This window comes from Monomorium pharaonis, chromosome 5 (assembly GCF_013373865.1).
Source record: "Monomorium pharaonis isolate MP-MQ-018 chromosome 5, ASM1337386v2, whole genome shotgun sequence".
NCBI classification, from domain to species: Eukaryota; Metazoa; Arthropoda; class Insecta; order Hymenoptera; family Formicidae; genus Monomorium; species Monomorium pharaonis.
The window spans coordinates 23361295-23388515 of NC_050471.1; the positions used below are offsets into that span (position 1 = coordinate 23361295).

The 27221-nt window shown below is 30.9% G+C and overlaps 1 long non-coding RNA gene across 12 annotated transcripts in view; it reads right to left on the bottom strand.

Moving 5' to 3' along the window:
- The window catches only part of LOC105839991, a 139824-nt gene that overhangs the window by 82194 nt on the left and 30409 nt on the right, over window positions 1-27221 (bottom strand). The window contains exons 1-2 of one of the 12 annotated variants that reach the window (XR_004963451.1): window positions 9455-9873; window positions 8971-9336 (exon numbers count right to left, since the gene is read on the bottom strand). The exons of 9 other annotated variants lie outside the window; for them this stretch is intronic. This is a non-coding gene — a long non-coding RNA (uncharacterized LOC105839991). Of the gene's footprint in view, window positions 1-8970; window positions 9879-27221 lie in introns of those variants that run through there. 2 more of the 12 variants (XR_004963452.1, XR_004963450.1) reach the window with 2 other exon arrangements.

The following is a 27221-nucleotide window of genomic DNA, read 5'->3' on the forward strand; positions in this document are numbered from 1 at the left end:
ATAGAAATCCAGCACACGCGATCCGACGACATCCGCACGTGCAGGATTCTTGGATGTCGATCGGTAATCCGGTGTGATCGACGTTTATGGGCATCGATCAAACGACCGTTCATAATAGGAGAGAAAATGCGCTCTCGAACAAGAAAAAAAGAAAACGGAAAGAAAAAGAAAGAATGTGTGCGTGAAAGAGAGAGAGAGAGAGAGAGAGAGAGAGAGAGAGAGAGAGAGTTTCGTAATTCCTGAAGAAGATATACAGTAACAAACAAAACAAAATATAAATTAAACCTTTTATTATATTTTATTTTCGAGTAAAACTATCTTTACTATTCTTTTAATATTTATTACTTAGAAACACATAATCTATGTATAAAGATTAATGTTTTCGCAAAAATTATATATTTTCAATTTTTCTTTTATGTCTATAAAAAATAAAAATCAATAAGAAAAGAATTACACTGTAAAATACATTGTTAATATTTGTATCCATTTCTGTCAATGTTGATTAACTTTAATCTCGGTTTTAACTTACTTTATCTTTTTTTTAGTTCTTTGAACTGAAGAAAGATAACATGTAAGTTAAACTAATAATAAGATTACAATTAATCTTAGTTTAACTTACATGTTATCTTTAATAATCTACAATCTGGTTGAAACGGATATTAGTCCGATTATCGCAAAATTGATTACGGCGTTACATCTATGCAACATGCTATCAATCAATTTGTCACAGAATGAAAAATTCAACTGTGAAAATACCACTTTTCTTATTATACACCGATACTATTAGTAGTACGTCTAACTTAATATCACAAACAATGCCTTAAAGTCGTTTTAAAGTAATATGTATTGTAAAAAAATATAAAATTTATTATACTGTTGAACAATTGTGTAGACTAAATAAAGTCGCGTGTATCATTTTAGTAAAATTGCGGACAATTAACGTACACTATTAATAAATACCTCGTTCTTAAGTCACATTTTCATCATTTCCATTAGAGAATTTCGGTTTCTCGTGGGAATCGAGAAGTTTACGAGTATCTACTTCAGGATAATGACAAGTGCGCCTGAAGTCTCGAGATATTTCGAAACGTTTGTGTGCTCATTCAACAAGTACGAGATGGCATTCGATCCTTATGTCGAAATATCACGACATTACAATCGAAAGATCACGTCTCTTCTCGCATTGTTTTTCCTTCTTCTATCTTTCTTTTTTACGAATAATTTCGCGCGCGCGTCGTTTGCCTTATGATTACATAATTTGCATATTTTAAGACACATTAAAAGAGCGAGATCGCAATTCCCAGCTTTGTGACCTTGTCGTGTATGTACGGCAATAAACGGCCGAATAATACGTGTGCGTAGAATTCTGTTTTCAATGCGATGCGTTTATACGTGATTGCATCGCTCGCTTCCCCGCAAAATTTACTCAATTGAAAAAAATTAAGAAACCTGAAAGTCAATGACATAATTATAATATGAACAGATATATCGCAGACAATCTCTTCAACATATTTCTTATACTTATAATAGATCCCAAAATTTTTTTTAGTGGGTATAATAATATTACATACTGACAAAATTAGTTAAATTAATTTTGAATTAATATAAATATAATTTGATGGTTTGGTGAACGACTCACAATTTTTATTAAAATAACCAAACAAATTTAGTTATTTACATTTTGATTGAAGTAATTAGGCAAATTTTATTACATGTATTCTGATTCCAACTAAAAATCTAGTTTTAGCTAGTTTGAAATCCAGTAAATTTAACCAATATGTTTATTCGAAATCAGAATTCTTGTAGAAATTATCGAATTTTCCTAAATTAATTTTTACACAATACTAAAAACTGTACTGTTCCTTCCTTTTTTATAAAGTGCATGTAACATCGATACTCGCATGTATCAAATGTATCGAAATTTATTGTTGCCCCTTTTCTGCGATGCCGATTGGTTCTCTCGCTGCGCTTACTTCGTTGCAAAAGTAGCTGTCATGGCGATTGAATTTTGACAGCTGTCAAATTTGTATAGATATTATCTATACAATTATTGTTGTAATTTATTGAAAGTAATTTATTAAAATTAATTAAAAGTAACAAGTAAAAAGCCAAGTAGCGCGCGCAAAGCGCGCGTCTGTGGTGTTTAATAAAATTTATTTTTTACTTGTTTTTGTCTTTAAATTTTTTTGTTTTTTATCACTAGAACAACCAAACCCATTAGAATAACGGATTTTAAGTTTCTAAATTAAGGGGAAACAAACGGGGTAAAACTTTCCAAAAATAATTTATTTCATTTTAATATAAATGAAAACTATGCACCTTTTAGAACATTGTCTTAAAATATTATTATAAAATTGATATAAATAAAAAGTTAAGTCTAATTAAGTTAAGGTTTTAAAGTTAAGTTTTTTCAATTGGTTATCACGATTTCTCCCCCAATTAAAATCGCATCGAAATTTCGTTTAACGTCCTTAATTTACATAAAATTCTCTTCAATTAAGCGTAGGGATTTTTTTTTAATATTAATATAGTATTTACTTTTCTTGGCCTCTAAAAAGATAAATTTTTGAACTTCATTTTTTAAACTTCTTTTAAGAGCTGCCATTTTAACAATAATTCGTGTTTTAGAAATCGGCTACGCTTAACTGAAACCATACTAATATAGATTGAAACAATGTCTTCCTTTTAATTTTCAATAGACGAGTTATGGTGATAACCAGTAAGGCTCTTCTTCCGTGCAGCATGTTGCAGCGATCTTTACAATTGTACATATTTTAAAATACATATTTCTTAATAAAAAAATTCGTAAACCAAGTTCAAAGTATGTACTTTTCAACTCACTAATTCCGACATTTCTGTAATGTATGAGTAAGTAAAAAAAATCTTAAATGTGGTCTTTTTTTAGTGTCGTCACCCTGTTGTTCTCCCTTAAATTACAAAAACTATTAAAATAGTTTTTGTTAAATTTTTAATTTTCGGAATAATTATTTAAATATTTAAAAAATAATAACAAATATGTAAAAAAGTAAAAAATAAAACAAAAATAAAACAAAAAAAAAACAAGAAATAGGTATACATTTAATACCAATTGTTCTAGTGTTAAATAAAACTAATTTCTAGTGTAAAATAAAAAAATAATTTTAAGAAACTGGCAAAAGAATTTTGTTAGAATATCAATGTAAAATCTCATAAGAATGTGCCTTTTATTGATAGTTTTCTTATAAAAATAGAAAACAGACGCTGTCACGTCCAACTAAATCCTTAATAGCGACGTCGCATACTATTAGAAATTAGAAATTATATAGAACCAGAGAGTTTTAACAAAATCTTTATAATTATCATACTAAATGTTCTGGTTGCATATTAAAATTTTTATCGCTATAGAAAATTCTAGTTATTTTTATTCAAATTTACTTAACCAAGTATATCGTGTTCTGTGCTTTCATTTATGATTGTTTTTTTTCGTGCATAGTTATATAAAATACCTGAAATGAATAAGGCTTACTGAATTTATTTTATTTTTTTAAAGCTATATTAAAGAGAATGATTTAATTTATTAATTTATAATTAAGATATGTATAATACATTATTATAAGATATCTAGATTAAGTAACGATTACTTAATTTATTTTATTTCATTATTTAAAACTCTATTAAAATATATAAAATCTTTAAAGCATAAAATGAATTAAGTTCTTGTCCAAACTTAATATTAACCTTATAAAAATATATTACATACATTAATTATGAAATAATTATTTACAAATTTACATAAAAGAGTGTAAACTGCATATAACATTCATGATAATATTATATAATAAGTTTATATAATAAATTAAATATAAAAATTGACTCATACGTATTGACTCATATGTGTATCTTTTATGATATATTAACAATGCATTAGGTACACTAAAAAAAAAGTAATTGATTCAACAAAACGTTTAGTTACGGGCTGCCAACAAAAGATATATTATAATAATATTTGCTGTTAATATAAGTGCAATAATGTTGATTGAACTATGTATTTATATTGCAATACTATATATTGTTGTATTATATATCTTTTGTTGGCAGCCCACGACTAAAAAAAATTGTTGAATCAATTACTTTTTTTTTCAGTTTATATAAAAATTTTATTTAAAAATTGTTCGAAGACTAAGGGGAAGAAAAGAAATTTGATCTGTTTGATGCGAATTACTATGGATTATCTGGATGCAAGTAATAAAGAGAGGCTCGCCTTGAGGAAATGCATGGCTTACGCCTCGATTCATTGAGGACATCTCATCGCTGCGATCGAAACGATCCTTGAACCGACCGTCGCGTTTCGATTCAAGAACACCGATTGACTTGAAATGCACCTGCGAAATTTGCATGTTATTTGATTACTCGTTCGAATTTGATAATCGCCAGAGGCGAGTAATGGCAATCCGATAAAGGTGCATTCTTTCCTTCGCAGAAGCGACGAAACTTAATTACAGTTAAAACAAAAATAGTTGATCAAGATACCGAATATATACACTAACAGACACTGATAAAAAAAATAATTGTGGTAATCATAATATTACTATAATTTATAGTTATTTTTGGACCTAATCTAAATATTTTTATAGTTATTCAACAATGTAAATTATAGTTGGTAAATTATAGTTTAAACTATACTATAATTTTCATAACCATAATATTAGTTTATGCAACTTATGATATGGTTATTCTAACCAAAATAGAGATTTTAATATAGTTAGTTGTACCATAAAATGATCATTATATGCATTTACTATAAATATGTAATTATTATTATCAAAATATTATTACAAATATTCTAGTAAAAATTATTATAAAAATAATATTCCTAACTATAATGATTTTACTATGCAATTATGGTTATAAATACAACATATTTTTCTATCAGTGCAGAGTCGCCATTTAGTTGGTTTACGAACAGTAACAATGGCAATATACTGCAACGCGTCGTAAGCACGTAAAGTATTTAAAATTTTTATTTTGCGTATATCTCGCATGCGCGTCTAATTATTATGAAGCGCGGAGTCACTTTTATAATAAGAAATATACCGCCGAATCATCTTGGAAACACTTCTGCCTACGAAATTAGAATCCGGAATCTGATATTCCATCTCTAAGAAAAAAAAGCAATCTTGTCTTTTGCAGATTTAATTGCTTACTCCACGTAAATTGCGTGCATCCAGAAGCTTTCTATTCGCTGGACATACTTCGTTTCTCTGCATTGCATGTAAGCAGTATCTAATCTAGCAATAAGTGTTGCATTGTATTGCGAAGGAAGTTTCGGAGGCGAAGATTACGCTTGAAGTAGATAAATAGAGAAATCACCTTAATTTTTTTAAGTTTGCGTTTGTATGAAAATAAAGCTAACTAATTTCTCCCCGTTTCATAACTTCCTGGTAGATTTGAACATTTATTTCAGCGTGAAAATGATTTGAAAAACTACATAAAAAATTTGCGTTGCTGAACTGGTTTGTGTCTTCTTTTTTATTGTTTAATTTAAAATAAAACAAATGTTCTTCTTCAAAACAGATTTTCCTTTAATTTTTTTAAGAAAATAGAAAATATGTATAAAACGCGAGATTTCACAGAAAAACGTTGTTGCTTAAGATTCTTGCTTGTGCGAAAGAATTCCTCTCTGTTAATTGACTTTAATTCGCGAAACGACAATCAGTGCTGACCGGCACATTAAAGTTTTGTAAAGGCAACAATTATTCGTTTAAAACATACTAGAAATGTATTAGTCTATCAAATCTTTATGTGACAATACTATACGGAAAAAATAATATTATATTTACAGCTATTGTTAGTTAATAGCAGTTTAATTGAAAATAACTTTATTAATAAAACAAATATATGTCATACTCTTGTTATAATCAACTCTCTTGTTATTTGTTTTATTTGAAAAAATACTATGATTAAATTAATAAGATTACTTCAATTAGACTTCTGTTAGCTAATGCTGTGAAACAACATAATTTCTTTTGCGTGTATTATATCGCTGGGAAGACTCAATAAATAGAAAATATAGAATAATAAGTATTTCTGGTTTCGTGATCTCTGATTCACAATCTTCTTTTTTTTTTAATGTCAAGAAAATGTTTTCTTTTAAATCAAGAAGTAAAAACAAGATATAAATTTAGCTCAGCAACCGAGGCATTAATTTTTATGCAGATTTATAATCACACTGAAATAAATTAAATGAATCAGAAAGGTGAATATAACAACCTGATAGGTAAAATATGAATAATCCATAATGTTCATTAAAATAACTGAACAAATTATGTGCGTTTTGATGTAGACTATATGTATTAAAAAATCCAATTGTATCATTTAAGACTCCCTTTTTCGTGCACGCGCATTAATGTGTCAGAAAAGGCAGGTGGTGGAATGTTATACGCGCAAGTTCTGGCGAAATGTAGACTCCGGCAAGTGACGGGATAGATTAGGTTAAATGAATATATGTAAATACATATAGAAATAAGTTAAAGCGATTGGAGCATTTCAAATCATTAAAATGGAAAATGGAACTATTAGAAAAAAATCGAGATTTTCATAGTGTGCGGTCATTAAATGAGCATTTAAAAAAATGATTAACTCTTCATTATGTAGATAATAAAGTTTTTTTGAATTTTTGTAACAAAAGCATCGCATATTGCTAATCAAAATTAGTATAAAGTTTAATACATGTAAAGTTAAAATTTTATTACATCTACAATTCCTAATAATAAAGACTTTTCAAGGAATGTGTAAAAGTTTTTATGATGTGCAAAGAAAATATAGGAATAAGGTTAATAAGAGTCATAGTGCAGAAAATCTTTCTCTCATATGCAATATATACTATAAATATACTACTTTATGCATAATATATATATATATATATATATATATATATATATATATATATATATATTACTTTGAGCATAATATTATATGTATATTATGCACCAAAGATTTTCTGCACTATGACTCATTAATCTTAAAATTTTTTAGTAAGTAAACATTCACAAAATGTGAAATATTGTATTACTAGAGCAGAATTGTCTATTTTATGAAGAGGATTTTGATTTAGCGCAAATAAGACGTTACATCATCTTGATCGGGATTCCAACAGTTTTACTTGTCAGTTAAGTATTAGATAAAAGTTAATACAGCTGTTCGATAATTGTTCAAAAACTGCATAAAACTTAAATACCTTAAAAAAACTTAAATAAGGGAAAGAAATGCTTTTATTAGAATATAAGTAGAAAAACTTAATGTTGCGCTTTTCATTCTATTGTTGTGATTTTCTTCTTGCAAGAAATCGAATGTCGCCCCGTCTATCTGATAGTGATATCGCGTACTGCTATTATACCAAAAGCTTTATAGATTCGACAGAATTAATCTTATAATTATCATATATGAATGTTCAGATTGATATCAAAATATTTAAATGTAATAATGATAAATTCTGCTTATTTTCATCAAAATTTTTGCTTAACATATCTTGTTAATTCAATCATGATTACTTTTTCACGCAAAAGCATGTGCTAAATACTCGATTCACTTTGAAAGATTACGTGAAAAAGAAGCAAGTAACAACAAATTAAAATAATTTGTTATAATTTTCTTTCTTCAAGCGTGCCTTAATTTCTAAACTTTCCTTATAAAAATATATTTTTTTAAATCATTATACGATTAATATTTTATAAACATATATAACTCGTATAATGTTAATTGTGTTGCATACATGTGCGTTAAAAACTGTCTATTTTTCTACAGACATCTCGGAGTGTGTCTCCAAGAAAGTCCTATCAAGGATCGGAGGAACCTTCCGGTAACGATTGCTTTATAAGCTGCCGGAGGAACATTCTAGAAAATCGTAGGTAGACTATATCGAAGGCGAGGAGTAATGAAGTCAATTACAGTTAACGAGATAACATCGCGATCATTCAATTGAGAATCCCCCCATTGGTAGCGCACGCACGTGCATTCATTGCCGGTATTGTGCAAGCACGGCATATCCGAAAGGGCGCGCAACGCATCGTTGATTCGCAGAATTCCGCGCACTGTGATTAGGCTAATTATTAACTGATGTTTTCAAACTCGACGGTCGAATGCCGGAATAGTGATTTGTCCGTTGCGCCGTTGGGCTTTTTCCGCAAGTCAATCTTTCTTTCATTCGCGGTCGTTTTTATAATTGCGCTCCACTCCGTGTTTCGACAAAAAAAAAAAGAGAAATTAAAATGATGAATCGGCAAGAATATTCAACTCAGTACGATACGAGTACGTTATCTGTTATACTGATTAATTAATTTTTTTAACTTATCTATATATTTTTGTAGTCTCATCATACTTTAATATGTTTTCATTAATTTATCTATATGTTCTCAATTAAATTTTGATTTTCGCTTTCTTAATAATATTGTTTGACAAAATTTGATCTCTTTACTTTTATTACGTGGTTTAAGATATATTTTTACTGCTGACCAGTGTACAGTAAGAAAAAATGTTAATTTGACTAAATTTTTCTAAAACTTGACAAAATGTCTTCAATTCAAATGTTTATGCATTTAACTTAAGTGTAATACTTAAAAAATACTTAAACTTGAAGTATTTATATATTTATTTAAGATACCTAAATATTACTTTTACTTACTGAAAAGATTTGATCAAGTTGAAAAATTTAGCCAAACTAACAACTTTTTTTCTTAATATATAATAATTTAATGTGTCCTAGAGGATAATTCGGATCGCGACTTTCGGGACACTCTGTACAACATGTACATACAAGACAAAGGAGAATGACATAGGGATGGAAGAAATGCAAGCGATTGCAAAAGCGCGCGTCCGAGAAAGTGCTTTCCTGTCGTTATTCCGCGCACGCGTCGCGGGTGACGCGTATCGCGTCGCGACGCGCCGCGACGCGACCGACGCACGGGATTAAAGTCGCGTGTGTGTTATACGTACCGACTTCGGCATGTTGTATGGAGAATTCCAACATGTTCCACTGGGAGATATGATTCGGTAACGATGCCGATGGCAATTTTCCAATCCCTCCCTCAGATGTCGGAACACTCAGGATCTCCAAAGTCCGAACTGACCGGTCAATCGATCATTCTTCCGGCCACTCGCGTTCTCGAGTTTGACGTGTACGACTGGACGAAGCAAAACTGTTGACCCGGACTTTCCGTAACTCTCGATGTTAAATGCGTATGCGTATGTTTGAGGATTTGGGAATTTAATGACGAAAAGTGAACAAGAACTCGAAATTTGAAAGAATTAAGGGTTACGTAGAATTTCAAGTAGTAGAAGTTCAGAAATTAGATTTTATTTCTGAAAAGATAAAACATTTTTTTTTAACTCATGCAGGAATCTCGATGAAAAAGAAATTGAAGTATTCCTGAAAACATTTGGCAACACCAGAAGAGATAATTACACCTCCGAGACTCACTCAATAAAAATAGCGAGATCTCCGAAAAAAAAAGTGAGAAGAGTGATAATCTGAAAGGTTTGTCGATTTAACAGCCGCAGTTGGAGACGAAGAACTCGAAATGGCACTCGTGAGGAAAGTTTCACCGCGAATAAGAAATTTCATTAAATTATCGGCGAAGACTTCGCGGATGGGGGCACTCACTCTTTTTACGTCTCCCACGTCCTTCGCGATCGAGGAAGCTCTCCTCCGTAGAACACTATGTTCACCTTCTTCGAGGCGCGACTCTTCGCGACCCCGAAGTCGAGTGTCGGATTATCGTGACACACACACAGTTGCGCGCAATCGCAGTCGCGGGTTTGTTCTGACCTGTTGCGACGCGCTGAACTACGCCGAACGGGTAAGATCTAGCGCGTGCGGAAACGAGACGTTTACTTTCGGCACGGCGCGGCAATGCAATTCCGCCCGCTCGTTCGTACATACGTATGCGCGCGCGTGCACGCGCACGTTCCGGTATATAATCAAGATGGCGACGGCGAAGCTTCCGCGGCACGCGGAAGAGAGACAGATTCACGCACGCGGCGCGGCACGGACACACACTCCGGTAGAAAGCGTTCGAGGTGCACTAACGCGTTTCGAAGCCGAGCCGATCTCACGAGCAGCGCGACGCGAGTCGTCTTCTCGCGCGATATGCGCCCCGAAGTAACGGGGCGAGCTGATTGCTAAAGAGCACGACGGAGGGAGAGAGAGAGAAAGAGAGAGAGAGAGAGAGAGAGAGAGAGAGAGAGAGAGAGAGAGAGAGAGAGAGAGAGAGAGAGAGAGAGAGAGAGAGAGAGAGAGAGAGAGAGAGAGAGAGAGAGAGAGGAGAGAGGGAGAGAAAGAAGGAAAGAGAAAGGCTTGCACGGGAGGGGAGGGGAAAGGGAGGGGAAGTCACAGATAGACTTTTCACCTTCGACGGCCACGAGTGATCGAGTGAAGTAAGAAAAGATCTGTCGATGAAAAATCTAACGAGAAGTTAATGACCGTGTTATATGAGGATTGGTATTGAACAACATGATGCCGATGACACGCCGGGGAAAAAGATCGATCGAATTAAAAGCTGAGAATTTATTCGCGTTACGTGCGACTTCTTCGTTCTGATCCGTTGCGGATCCAGGTGAGGCATAAGATTACGATATTAATAGCATTTTCAATCACAGTAGGTTTGAAACTCAACCGGAGACAGGTTAATGATATACTGTCACACATTGAAACCATCCAATTCGGTCTTGACACTGCAAACGCTTCATAATGTTTTATTCATCAATCGGAACAAAGAATTTTACGAATTGGTCAATCAAAAAAAGATGCTTCGAAGCGTTTGTGGCATCAAGTCGACCTTATCCTATAACTTAAAGTAAAGCATGTGATGTCGTTAACCTATCTCGAGTGGGGTTCACATTCACTGCAGTTGTAAATGTTATAAGATTAAAGTGACATCAAATAGAAATCGTTTCAGAAAAAATTATTATAATCTCACTCGATACACTTTTAATACTAATGTCACGATAAATTCTTAATATGATTTTTTTTAGAACTAAAAAAGGTCACTTTAAAACCACTCTCATATCAAGGAATTCACCACAAAGTACAAAATGTACAGTAAGATCACAATAATTTTTCTTAAAATAACTTCTACTTGATGTCATCTTGATCTTTATTATTTGTATTCTATCTGGAGATATGTCTCTTGAGCGGTAACGATAATTTATGACGAGATGCGGAAAATAACAGAGCTAGCTTTTAAGTCTCCCAAGCTCTTATCGGACTAATTTTCGACTATTGAAGGTCGAGTTGAGAGAGACGTCAGCTGTTTCAACATTGTTGGAAGATCTGATAATGATCACGATCATTGTGAGAAACGCAAGAGTGAAGGAGAATGTAACTTCGAGCTAGAAGGAGTTCGAAGAGTACGGTTAAAAATTGACGAAATTGGATAGAAAGTTTAAAAATGGAAGAAAATCTCTCTCTTTCTCTTCTATTAAAAAATGTATGTCTGAAAATTATTCTATTGAGATACATTGAAGAGACACGGTTGTTTACTAAAATTCTATCTGCGTGATTAATGTAATCTGCGATAAAAGACTTAAAAATAATGCACCAGTTTACCACCCGCGAAGGACTTCCGATAATTGTTATTTGCGTTCTTCCGAGATAATAATTTTTTTCAATCGTCATTTCAATTAATCCTCTGCATTCCTTAATGATTGTCAATTAATTGATTGACACATTAAGGTCTTAAAAATGTTCGAAGACACGAGGTTTGAAGGCATTTTTTCCCAAGCTCTTTCAAGACTAAGTTAAATATTTGAAAATTTTATATGAACTTTTCCAAATCTGTTAAGGATTGAATAAAGATTTTTAGAAACGTTTTTACACAATATTTAAAAATATTTGAGGATCGCAAAAAGCTTCTGTTAGGTGTGTTAGTATATGTTAGTATATGATATATTAAATTAAAACATTTAAACTTTGAGAAAAAAAAATTGAATTATATGTCTAAATATTCTTTACAGAATTTATAATTATATATATTTGAGTTAAAAAAACAAAAATGCAGCAGTGTAATTTAAGAATTACGAAATTATCAAAATTATTTTATATAAAATTAAAAGAGAAAGGTAACATACATAATTGTAAAAATAATTATATAACATAAAAAAATTTTTTGGGGAGAATTAAAAAACTATTTTTTATAACTAAAAAAAATAATGAAAAATATGTTAAAAATATCTCATTATCTCACATATCACTTTCAATATATGATATATTTTTTAAAAACTAATTTTAAAAATTTTTAATTCGCTTTTCTCTTTCTTTCACTGTTTTATAAAATGGACATAGAATTTTATTACCAGAATTGTTATTTCTGTATGTAAGCAAACTTTTCATATCAATCTATGAAATTTTTTGTGATACTTTGAAATGTGACATAGACATCTCTAAGTGTCTAAGTTGACTACATTATTAATATATAATATATAATATTAATATATAATATTAATATATAATATATTTCAAATGTTCAATTATCCAAAACTCACTTTACTATTCGTAACATATACGGCCTATAAATTATAAACAAATTTCTACCTTAAAATTTAACGCAAATTATAAAATTTTCAAAAAATGTAGACTTTAAAAACTTAGCGACGGATGTCCCCAAGTATTTCTAAAGTAATTAAGAATTTTTCGTTCTTGGAAAAGGTTTGACGATGCTTGGAAATCCCGCGATTACAACTTGAGATAACAATCGATCACATTCCTCATATTATCGTCAGAATAACGCTACCTCGTATATCGATTGACAATCAATTATTGGACCGGACACGAATGTCATATCAGCGATATATCCGTTCCGTTTAAACGGCAAGCATGCAACGTTCGTAATCGAAGCGTGATGAACGCCGCAGAACGAAGCAGAAAGCAGGAAGAAAAGTTGACACGTTCGTTATTACGGCCGATTGGAATAATAAGCGATCGTGTTTCCACGCGAAGGATAGTGAAGGAGCCAATCGATTTTGAACTATGAGGACGTTGGGGCGTCGGCGAAGGACGGCGCTTTGTTCAAAGCCGTGCCCTTGCAAATTTTCAATTGTGTCGCGGTGTTTCACAAGATTGCGCAAGTTTCCTTCCCTTTCTCCGTTTTCATCTGCTTGAGCAAAACAAACCGTCAGATTCTGCACTTGTCAACTTAATTTTCCATTAATTTCTCGCCGATTAATTAATTGTTCCTCAATAAAACGTCTTATTAATTAATTTATTAATTTCTTATTCGATTAATTAATTCTTTATCGTTTTAGAAACATCACGTGTAGGAATGCAGCGTTGTGTTGTACTAATCTAAAATGTATTATCTGACAGCTCACGTATGCAATGAAAAAAATCTGTCTAGAGACATTTTGATATTATTTTGTTGAATTCAAGCGAATAATCAATAATAATGTTGAAGATTAGAGAAGTTTAATGCGAAGAATGCTTGATAAGTAAATAGATAACACAACTTTGTTTTTCAATCTACCTTAAGTGGATATATCTCTTTGTCGACAAACGCAAACTCAAATCAGTAAAAAAAAATTTATATCTCTTGTTTTTCCTGCGATTTCATTGTTGATTGTGTAGCAAATATTTCATATAAATTTGCGAAATATAAAAATTATTTACTTAACTCCATCATTTCCATATGATAATTTCGTAAAAGTCATGTTAGTCACTGTTTCCAAGTTTATAGTTAGAGACTTTTTCTTACAAAATTGTAGACGAATTCTAATGTGTTAAATATTAATTTGTGAAAATGTACTTTTATATCTACCTTTTTAACTAGCAGATAATCAATAACTGAATGCTAATTGTAAGTAATCCTCACAAAAATTCAGCTTTCATGAATTTTCGAATCTCTAAATCTACATACCATACACACACGCGCGCATAGAAAAATATTAATATTAAATTAAAACTTAAATATATTTTATATATAAGTTAGAAATTATATTTTTATGCTTATATAACCTTTTTTAAAGAATTTAATAATTCTTAATTTTAGCAAAATATTTTTATTTCATTATCCTAATTTTTGAATTCTCGAAATTCCATGTTATCAAGCGGAATATTCAAAGTTCCAAGCGTATTCCACTTCTAGATCTTGGGTACAATCTTACACAAGCGCTTGACCGATGTCATTAAGCAGTCTTATCAGTGCACGCACGTGACATGATACGCACGCGTGCGCGCGAGCGCGCAAGTGACTGTCTAGCCGGTTAAACATAGAATGCTACACGCGCACGTACTTCCTGCTTTACGTGTCCCGAGGCGCTCCTCGGTGACGACGTAAATCACATTTGTATTTGCGATAATGGCGACCTCGAGAAGACCTCGTTGTCGACTTTTTCCAGATTTGGATCTCGATCTCGCATCTCAGAACTCTCGCGCGAAACGCCCCCAACCGCCTGATTTTTTCGAAATGAAACGCTGCTCTCAAGAATCGCTGTTTCGATTGATGCATACGCAGCTTCTTTCCGCTTTCAATGACACTGCAATTTTAATTCAGTGATACGGGTCACTGCTGACCCCTGTGTGCGTCGAGAAACGTACGACATTAATTGTCGCTTTATATTTATAGTAGTTTCTCTTTTCATCTGCTTTGCATTCGGAAGATATCACGTGTCTCTCTAAACCTGTACAATTTTTTTAGCTATTTCATATCTAGATCATTAAATCTTGCATACAATTTCTATTATATATAATTCATATATAGTTATATATAGTATAGTTATATATATATATTATAAATGTAGTGTGTATATATATATATAGTTCATATATAATTTTTATTATTTAATATAGAAATTTAGGATATTAAGTGATTGAGCAATTGAGAGTATAAATAAAATAGTAAAAATTTGTTTAAAAACTTAAATTATATATACTTTTTACGAAACAGAAATAAAGTAAATTAAAATGAGGTACAAGTTCAAAGAATTCAGTCGTCCCGAGCTTCTCGCTTAATTGAAAACAATAGATTAATTAGGAAAAATATCAATTAAAATATCTGTTGTTGCGTCTGTCACAGATGACATCGCGATATTTAATTGATCGATTAAATAATGTGGTGACATCGCTTGGTTCCTTGCAATTTCTGGAAACCTACTTTTGTCGCATGATGCGCGACAAGACGTAAGTCAAACATAATTCGTAGGTTTACCGGTGCCAATCAGCATGAGTGAGTGATAACACGAGCAGAGCTAACGAGAGATAAGGTATCGTGCGAGTTAGACTAAAAATCAAACAGACACAGAGAAGGATGTATGTATGTACGTGGGAAGACAGTACAAATAAACAACTTTACTGATGTGGCGGCGAGAAAGAGACTTTTAATCGAAAAATTCCGAATCGATTATTGTGCAATTGTTTCCGCAACGCAGTCGAAATTGTAAGTCCTTATCGTTTAAAAGTAAAATAAAGAATTTATATGTAAAATGTCCCATTTTAATGCTGCAAGCAAATATCTCGGAAATTAAGGAAAAAGTGTTTTGGACAAAAGTTGTACAGTTTCGAAATAAATAATGGTAAATCTAATTAAAAAAAAAAACAAACGGATTATGTAAAAATATATGTAATTGCATCACTTTTTTTAAAAAGCAACTATGTGTTTTTCAACACTAATTAATTCGTCACACTATTTTGTGCATATAAATCAAAATACAATTAAAAAAAATAAACCATATAAAATATTTTATATTTTATATTAAAATATAATAAAATAAAATAAAAAATATTTTCATTAACAATATATTTTTATCATTATTTGCTTTTTTCAAAAAAACACTTAAAAGCTTTTATACGAAACATTTTTTCATACATTTTCATTAATTTTTAAGATATTTGTCAGTGATATTTAAAATCTTCAGGTCATTCTATACATAAAATATAGAATTCGTCGGTATGACATGTATCGTAACCTGCCAAGTCGTCAGCTTTAACGATTAATATCTCGCTTCGCGGAGGAGACCGACGCTTATTTCTTCTAGATTCTTTCGTATCATGCAAAAACGCGTCGATTAAGTGTAATTTCATCGAAATCGGAATAGAGCGGGTCAAAGTAAACATTTACCGAAATATAATAACGATAAAGAAAAAAAGAGAAAAAAAGAGATATCACGAACAATAACTTACTTGCTTAGATATATTAAAATCTTCTACAGATATATCCATGTTTATAAAAATAATAACTTAATGACAACACAGTATGACAATTGTCTCGGCAACCAATGAGAGATCGTATAGACGAAATAATATTATTTATCATTTTTTATTTAACAGAGATTAAGATAATTATATGCTTTAAACTTTCTTGAATTAATACTAATTTTATGTACAAAGGACAAGATCAAATGCTGTAGTCATTGAAAACTAAGGTAACTTATACCGATCCGAGTTCAGTGAAACTCTCTCCGTTTTTGTCAACTTGCGGTTGGCAACAGTCGGGAATAAAAAAAGCCACAATAAATCATAGAAGATGCCACTATAAAATACAAAGAAGTTCGTATTTTGTTAAAAATATTAAACTTTTCAGAGGAATAGTACAGATTTTACTTATTGACAAAACGAAATCTGAATCACTCATGCTTACTCATATCGATAACGTCACAATCGAGATTGTCAATGATAACGATTGCTGGGATTATGAAATTTATTTCTAAATACGTGTAGCTACTTAGTAAGCCAGCAAACTTTTGTAACTTATACAAGAGTATATAAATAATTTAAAATTAATTTATCTGTAACTCATTCTGTCAGCTAAATATTCATAATAAGAAAAAAAGGTTCACAATGAGTAGAAATCGGGACTTGAGTAGAAATAGAGATTTTGACCTTACTTTTTTTCTTTTACTTAAAATTAAAAATTGGTAATTTTAAAATACTTCTTTTACTTCGAAATGTATCTTAATAAATATTATCAAACAAAAAATTATTTTAAATTATGCTGCCAAAGTTTCAACTATATATTTTTTAGTAGTACAATGATTTCTCGCAATAATATTGAATTTTTTGTACAAAAATTTATTTCTTATAAAATGTTTTTCAACTTACTAATACCTTTTATTGTACACAGTAAAAACATTTTGTATTTATGTTAAAATTGATTCTTGTTAAATTTTTTATATTAAAAAACACATCTGCTTATTACTTTAACATATTATTATTCTGTTAATTCAAGTGAAGTGTTAAATTATTAGAATAACTTTAAAAAAGTGTAAAAGTAACACAATGGGCACGTATTTTTAATTTTACACAATAAATGTGTTCCTTATTATTGATGAACGACAGAGTTTATCTGTTAAAAGTGACAGAAAAAAATGTTGAGTTTATTCTATAATATAAGAGTGACTATTATTTCTCGAAGTAATCTCACGATGCATGATATATTAACATTATAATAGTGTTAAAGTAACAAGTTATGTGTGTTACTTTGACATAATTTTCTCATTAAATTGTTACAAAAAACTTACGTCAAGTTATAAAATATACTTGTAAATTAAAAAATTTATTTTTATATTAAAATAGATAACATAATATTTATGTTGCTATTTAACATATGTTTAATCCTTCGCATACACACTGCGTTGTCGTGACAATTTTCCAACAGCTGTATCTTTTAAAATATTTAAAATTCTGAAAAAAAAAATCATGGATTAACTTTAATATTTATAAAATGTATTTACATACTTTTGGTATTCAAATTAAGAAATTTTTTATTTAAAAAAATTGCTATATTTTACGATTAAAAAAAATTATTTTTGCAGTTTTTGCAGTTTTTAAATATGTTCCATTTATTACGGTACTTAAAAGGTACAAAGCACTGAATTTTTAGGGGTTAGAAAATTGTGGGTGGTAACCACCTATAGTGTAGTATATGAAGGGTTAATATATTAAATAAACATAAAAATTTTTGTAGACCGGCAATTTTATAGGACATGCAATATGTGTTAAATTTAATATAATTTTTTCAACTGTGTACAGACAGTTATAGCTAAAAAGATACATTCGAAAAAATGTAAATATTAAATTTTGGAATCGTTAAGTTTAATTTTTTCCAAATTTCCAATTTTCGAATAATTGGTTAACGGTACACAATAATTGACTAAAGACTCTATAAATATCTAAACAGAATCAAGGCTGAAGCGAATGCGATCAAGGATCAAAAACTGTAAATGTCGTTGACTCATAGGCGTCGACGTTCAATTTAGTAGTTATAAATTGTAAAATTTCTTAAAGATTCTAAATTACAGAATTTTAAAATATTTAATAAACACGCGCACACAAAGTATTTAATATATAATATAAAATAGATGTAATTAATAAAAGACTCGTTCGAGTTTATTATAATATCGTTTTCCCTTGAAAAAAGAAACATGAATTTTAAATGTTTCGATGAAGTGTTTAATTTTCTTCCCAATATTATTTTCTCAGCTTTTTTTATGTCCAGCATAAAGCTATTCTATTGTACAATAGCGCATAAACATAGTCATAAGTGGTTGTAAAGTATTGTGAGACAGAGTTGTTTTTATCTATTTTTATCAACGTAAATTAACTTTAATCTCGGTTTTTCTTATTCATAAAACTAAAAAAAGATAAAAAGGAAGTTAAACCGAGATTAAAACTGATTATCACTGGTAGAAATAAACATACAATTGCATCTTACTATTTACTTACGATTACGCTATTTTAGAACAGCGAAAATTCGATTGAGTTAACCACAATAAACATACAAATGTTCAACGTCAAGAATATGGCACACGAATGATTTATTTGTCTTGCGTATCACTATTTTTAAATCAATATTTCTCTGTGTAAATGTGTAAAGATGTGAGAATTACGACATCTCAAAGTCTCGATTCCGAAGACGAACAAACAACAGCAGACAATTTAAAGTAGCTTATCACGCTAAAAACAATATTCTATTACGCTGCAACCTGTCTGTACCTATTACATATCGTTTATTGGAATTTTATCGGTAGATGTAATATCTAGAAGGTACGTTATTGTCCAAATAAGTCACTACTTTTTAAACTTCATACAGCGCGCACGGAAAAATAAAAGAATGGAAAAATTTCGTTGTGATATCGTTGTAACGTCCGTTTTTCGCGCGGAGATTTTAACTCGTCGGAAATAAAAGGCCAGGGCGAAAAAGGTTCAGAAAACAGCAGAAATGCAGTGGATAGGTTGAACGATACAATTTATTTCTTTATTAAAGTACAATGATGTTTACTCGGATATTTACAACGCGAATGAAGTATATACAACGGTCGTACTATGTACAGCGATATTTCCCGGTGATCAGGAGCGGAGCGCGTGACAGCGGGCCGATCAGCTGTCTGGTATGGCGGGATGTCGGCGGTGCGCGGTGAGGCGGGCGGCGCGTGTCGCGAGCCCGACGTTTGGGCTAGGTGGCCGGCGGGCGCGCGGTGTGGAACCGGCTGTCTCGCGTCCCGATGTTTTCTACGAATTGTTACGGCAATTCCTCGAACGGCGGCTTGGTTTTCTGGAACGGCGCCGGCCCCGAGTACTCTCGGGGGAGGACGGAGAACACTCCGTGTCGTTTACCGGGCCGTAAGGATGCGGTCGGGAAGGATCCCTGCTAGCTGCCGAGAGCTCTCGGCGGAGACAGAGCACGCTCTACCCCCGTTGTCTGCTAGCGAGGAAGGAAAAAGAATCGAGCTAGGCCGAGAACTCTCGGCGATGACGGAGAACACTCCACCGTTTTGCTGGCTCGTAGGGCTTGTCTTCTCGTCGACGGAACGTATCGGACGGGATAACGAGAAGTGAAGTTTGTCGCTGCCGGGCGGCCTTATATATGGTCCCCGGCAGCGACTCGAGAGTTTTCGGAGTTCCTCGGCCTCCTCTCGGTTACATCTCCGGGATGCTGGTTCGAGAGGAGGGAGGCGAAGCGCCTCCGAGATGCGCGTCATCTCGGCGGTGTGGAGTGCTTATGGGCGCGCTCTCGTCCGTTTCTCGGCCCGTTTCTTGGCCCGGCGGATGGTCGGCCGGGCCTTGCGGTCGTTGTTAGCCGCTTAGGAACGCGGTTCGTTACATCGTTAATACGCAAGCATTTCAATCGTAATTGTGATCGAGATTCCAATAAGAAAGGAAGCAGCGATAAAAATAATTCTATAAATTAACTCATAAAAAGAAAAAAAATGTGATTCATCGTTCTCAATTTAGAACATAATCTAGTTAACTAAGTTGACATTAAAATTGCACAGGTCTTAAAAAAAACGCGCCTGAAATATTGTCGAGTTTAATTCCTTCGCCTAATTAAATAAATCTCGGAAACAGATGTAAGCCTAATGGATCAATGTGGTAGACGCTACGTCTACCAAGGATGATTAACCGGTTTTCGATTAGGAGAAAATTTGACAAAAACATCGATCAACCGGTTTTTCGGTTTGCATTCAGTTTTTATGATCACTAAAACATTTATATCTCGATGTTAAAATTGCCTATGGATAAAGTTAATCTTCTTGCATTCAGCGTGCCTTTGATAAACGAGCTCTTCTTTTTAAGGGGCCGTTATTCATTTGTCCATGGCCGAATCTGGCTATTTCTAGTAATTCCTACAGATTCTAAACACTTTCACTTCTCGAAATGTAATCAGGAACGGAAATAAAATATATCTGTGTAAATATCGATAGCATTGATAGTTGCAGAAAATTTATTTTTAAAGTTTATTTTATGTGCAATCATTCTAAAAAAAAATTTGCAGTATAAAACATTTTGCAGCAATAAATGTCTAAAATTTATTACATTCAATAAATAAGAAGTAATAGGTGACGTTAAAACCTTTCTCGGGAAATGATTTTAAAAACCTATGAGCGAAATACGCGGCACTGCTACCAAATGGACGCGGTAAACTCCTATTTTTCGTAAATGTAAAAATTATAAAGGATAAAATAAAAGGTCGCAGTATTACAAAATCTTCAGCTCGTTTTAATGAAAGAATTCCTCGAAGATAAACTTTTAAAATTAGAGAAAGTAAATGAAATATGCCCTTTAAGTGGCAATTACACAAAAAAAGCAAATGTCAGATTAACTCTTTATTGTTTCATATATACGCAACAATATATATAATTTTCTTATAAGAAAATCTTATTTGAAAATCTTGAATTTCAACAATATTATAGTCTTATTTCAATAAGAAATTGTACTTGCCATATAATCACTGATTTGCAGTAATATGTGTGTATTCATTGTCTTTTAATGATTTCGACTTTAGAATTAGTGTATTATCACTGAAAGATCAATGTATTTATTTCACTGATTGATAAATTATAAGTATACCACTGAAAATCAGTGTATTTTTACTATGTAGTTTCACTGATTATAATTTAGAAAGTGTTTTGACATATTTAAATACAATTTTGTTCTGTTTAAAAATGAATTTATGGATCCAATATTCAGGGGCTGCGTTCAGAAACGTCACCCGAGTACTCATGGGAGTATCATTCTATCTTTGTTCATGTGAGACAACGATAGAATGATATCCAAGAGCACTCGGATGACGTTTCTGAACGCAATCCTGGACGACTACAATTTATCAAAAAATAGTTTATTTTTAATAACCTTTTTGTAAACTTTCATAAAAGTTTTAGATTTGTTTTTAATAAGCTTTTTTACATTTTTTCTATAAGATTTCAAGTGCAAGAATCCCGAACATTTTCTATTACAGAATTTTCTATTACTGTTTCGGAAATATTTTGCAATTTTTATGAAATATTTCACTTATTAGTTGAAACATTTCTGATATATGTTTGAAAATTTTTTATGTAGTGTGAATGTAAAGGAAAACAAATGATAGAATACGAAGAATTTAATTAAATTTTCTATTAATTGTCCTGCATTCTAACGTAATCTTTTTTTGAGAAAATCAACGCTACGAGAAAAGCGAAACGTGTTGCCAAACGAATCGCGATTTCGTCACAATCACTATCACAACAATGTATTAGAATACTCAACACGTGATTGATGCGTGTACTTAATGAATACGAATGCTTTTCTCTTTCTATCTCTCCTTATTGCGAAACGAACAAAACCATCGATACTCTTGATTTTCCATCTCTTTCACACACACACACACACACACACACACACACACACACACACACACACACACACACGGTTTCTCTTTCCTATTCATATAAAAAGCATATAATGTGTGTTCTGGAACACCAAATTATTTTTCTCACTATTTAGCAGTGACATGTTCATGTAATATGTTCACAATTAAGTTTCATTATACGTTATATATATTTTAGCTATATTTTTACATATATTTTAGAATTTTCTATTTCACAATATACGTATATTTCAATTTTATTATACTATATTTAATAAATAAAAAATAAGTATATAAGAAATTATAATTTTAAATTATTATTATATACATATATATGTGTGATAAATAAACTAATATGTTTTATCTATAAGAATGCCTTGTGCAGTATAGTTAATAATAATATAGAACAATATTAAAAGTATAAAATAGTATTTAAAAATAACGATAATTATTTTTAAAAAGTTTTTTCCGAAAATTGATTTATTAATATTTTTCTTCTTTCAGAAATCCACACAGACCATATCATTTTTTCAAACATTTTTTTTCTTAAATACCCCCCTACTTTCGAAATATCTTAGCGATTCCTCATTTTGACCCGTATATATACATTTGTTATGATTTTTGTTTTACATTTACTTAACAGAGTAAAACGTAGAATAATTTTATTTTCTTTTTAATAATACTGTGTAACATGTATGGGACATAATAACTTTATGAAAAAATTTGAAAATTTCTTTAATTATAATAATAATAATAAACATATCACTGCCACTGCGCCAATTACAGGGATCAATGAGATATGATTAGAACGATATGAAATGGAATGACGTTATCAGAAATCGCAAATGATATTCTTTCGCTTTTGTATAAGTGCCTTGTTTGAACAGATGCTGAAAGAGATATTTTCGGGAGACATGCAGCCATTCAATACTCAAATATGAACGTATAACTACGAGGCATCTTATTACATCTTCGAGAGTAACGACGGTAATAACGATAAGAAAGATTACAGATTAAAAAATTCAATTTTGTCAACTGTCTTACTGTCAACTTTATTTTGAACATACATTTACATGTTTTTCTAAGATGTTTTCCTTAAAATCGAGTATTTCGTGACCAAAAGAAAGATGTATGGAAATAAATTAGAATAATTAAACAGTACTTGTTTCGAAAAGATAAATTATATTTTATTGCGTTTTTCTTTTCAGGGCAGAAAGAAGTGCTCCCTAACTTTTCCGAGTAGTAATTAATTTTGCAGTAATTAATTCTGCATTACAACATACGCATTGAAAAATGTTAATTTGAATTTTCCTCAATTTCTCGAACAATGTAGTTTTACTATACATAATTTCTCTAAAAAAAAGATATTTATGCACAAATTATTTTCTTATAGAGAAGATACACGTAAAATAATATTTTAATACGTTTTAGAATAATTAATCTAATTAAATAATGCAAAATTAACTAATTCTTTTTATAATAAATATTATTTTTCTTGCTATTTTATTTAACGATCGTAATATTTCTTTGGAATAAATCATTTCTCAGAAAATGTTTGCTTTGAAATGTCATCATTCCTGAAATGCACAAAAAGTATTTACGACATAAAATGTGCTTTTAATTACACTAATTAATTGATCTAATTAAATCGTTTTAAGACCTTGTGCATTAAAACCTAATCTAACCCAATTCTTCCAGATGAGCTCGTTGGTCTCTTTGAAAAAAAAAAAAGCGACAACAACAATTCTCCGTCCTTCCATTGCGCTTGTTAATTTGTTTTCCGTTGTGTTTCGGCGCGTCACGTAAGCTTGCGCGAGTCAGAGATTAATACCTCGCCCGATAATAGTCCGATATTAAACGAGCAGCTGGGTTGCTTTGTTTCCGCGCGAGGACTTTCGAATTATGCGCGACGCGAAAACACACAGCCTTTGTGTTTTCGCGTCGCGCATAATTTACAATAAAAATGCAGCTGATGAGAATAATATGCGATCGGATCGAGATATGGCGATCCGCTTAAGACGCACCGCGGGGATAATCGTTTCAACCTGTATTCAACGTACAACTGTCGTCATATCGTCTCGTCTTGCTTTTAGCCGCGCGCGTCAAGGTAAAACAATGATGATGATCACCTGTGGTCTAGAAAACAGCGCTTTGATACCAGGGATATGGCATCGCATGCTTAATTGCGTGCGATTTTAACGTCGCCATTATTACGCGTTAATTTACGCGCGTTACTCTTGCGTACACACTATTATAATTTGCGTCTAATTGGCGCGCGACGATCATTTTCCTCTTCTAGAGATCTATCGAATATGTAAATATGTAAATGAACATATTATACGTAAATGAGCAAACGGATCATCATTAACCTATAGAAGGAAGAGGCTCATTGGTAATCCACTCAGCCCCTTCCGTCCTTGCAAGAATTGACTTTTGGATAAATAAAATAAACAAATTTTTTTCATAAAGTACATAAATATCACATTATATAATTTTTTTCAAGAAATTTTGTTAATTGAATAAGACGAGCTAAGCAGATACATAAATAAAATGGAAAAATCTATAAAAATGCCTCAAAGTATATTCAAAAAACCTTCGTTTCCGGAATATTTAAATTCAAGGAGGTTCTTCAGCTTAAAAAGTGAAAGAAAAAGATCACGTAATTTATATATATCTTTTCACATAGAGCTTTTGAAGCATTGCTATCTTTAAAATAGTAAATAATGAACAAAATTTAAGTAATAAAAACAATAATTTGTTAGTAAAAAAAATTTTTCATGAACTTGATATAGAAAAAAATTAAGAAAGAATTGTTTATAATAATGATTTATATAAGAATATTTTGACTCTCTAATACCAACTAAAAATTATAAAAATTTTAGAATGCAAGTTATTATTTTTCAAATTTAGTCGTTCCTTTTTTTAATCAACAATAGCAAAATTATTGATGCTGAATATTCAAATTTTAATGCTGAAATCAACTGCAAAGAAAAATATAATGAAAAATTTGTCTTATAATGACTTTATACAGCTAAAATTATTCTATTCTGCTATACAGTTTTAGATATTTAACTTTTAAACGAATCGAGAAGTCAGTAGCATTTAGATTTATGCTACTAAAATTAAATAAATTTTTTTACAAATATTTATTAGTTTTTTTTTTTTTTTGTATATGTAGACAATTTTATTTAATCCGTAATGCTATGTTCTCATAAAATTTTCAACTCAATACTATGCAACACAATTTTACATATGAATAAAGAGAAAAAAAGTTAAATAATTTCTACCAATAAGAGCATTATATTAAAATTTTATACAGACATTCAAATATAATAACAGATTAATCTATGAAAATTTTGTTAATTTTTGATACTTTGAAATGTTATACATTCATTCTCAAATGTAGTAAGAAACGATGTTGCCATATTTTCATTAATGTGATGTCATGTTTAAAAAGAATTATACAGAGAAAGATTACTAATGCTGGCATAGACTTCTTAAGGAAAACGTAGCCTAGCTATTAAATGTACCAATTTCAGCTTGGTTTTTTCAAACGTTAATTTTTTGTTTCTGTTGTAAAAACAATAATTTACAAAATACGGAACAATGTTATAAAAACAATTATATTATCTGAGAAGACTTTCTAGTTTACATTTATGTTCTCAAAGTTTCATTTTCAGCTTGTATTTAAGAAATATCAAAAAAACATACTAATGATCTCCCTTATTTCTTATCTCCAAAATGTTATATATATATGAAAAACATTTTGGAGATAAGAATATATATGTGTGTGTGTGTGTATGTCTAAATTTTATTTTTTTTTACGAAAATAACTTTTCTTTATTTAAATTATTTAAAACTTTATTTTTCGAAAAATTAGTGCTACTTTATAAAACTATATAAAAATTTGAAAAAATCAAGAATACTTTTATATTAATGATAAACAGATTCTCAAAATTTCATCAAATTTCTATATTATGTGAAAAGATTAAAGAACTTTCTTAATTCAATAATAACTGAAGTAATATATGTAAATTATGTTTTCAATTGTAAAATTGCTAGGTAGAGTTTGTGTATATTTTTTTATTTTTTATTATGTGAATTACTGTATTGCATTGATCCACTTATAAGAAACACGTCACTTACAAGAAATCGTTCAAAACCGATTTGTTTTTCCTGGAAATATGTTGTTAAATACATATATTTAAGACACGTTTCCTTCTATACATGCCCATTTAAAGATTTAGAAATGTGAAGCAATCCCTCCAAATTAAGGCTTGTCTAGAAATTCTAAGCAAAAAAATTATCATCGAAATAGTGAGATATTTATAAAAATGTTTTAAATAAAATTTTTCTGGTTGTTTATGTATTTCATAGTTGTGCTTAGATTTTCTAAAATCTAATATTTTCCAAAACATTTCCGTTTCCATTATTTTTGTAAAACTTATTTTATAAAAAAAAATTAAAAACAATTATATTTTTTGATATGTGATAAAGTTATTTTACAATTTACAAAAATAATGCTTTACAAGTAAAAAATAATATCGATTTAAGAAATCTAACTATATACAGTTATAAGATATATTAAAAACTTTAACAAATTTATTCAAAACACTTTTTAAATCTTTCTTATCGTTTTGACGATAAATAAATAATCGTTTAAGATCAAACGACCTACGCTAACTTTGAGAAGTGTTTTCACTCTTAAATCTCAAAATGAGCACGTATTAATAAAAAAAAAGTGTGTCTTTTAAATTTTTAACAATATCAAAGGAATTAAATCGGTAAATTCAGACAGTTACGTCATGTCGCTCGTTAGTTACAAACTCAATCAAGTGATCAAATAGAAAATCGACATTTAAATTGTCAAAGAGGTAGTTTCGCTTCTCGCGTCATTCTGCGTGAGAGTTAAATTGAGGGCTGACTTGAAATAGAGTGCCGCGATGAATCGCCGTCGAAATAACGCAACGCTCCAATTGGTTGCCCTGAAGGAAGCTGATCGGCGTGGCCGATACGCGCCATTGTCCAAGGATCTTTTTCACTTAATCCTCAATGAGAAACTCGTTTTGGAGCGACGCGGAAGACTTTTTGGCCGATCGAAGGTTCCCCAGGGCCCACTTTTCTTTTTTGCCGCGC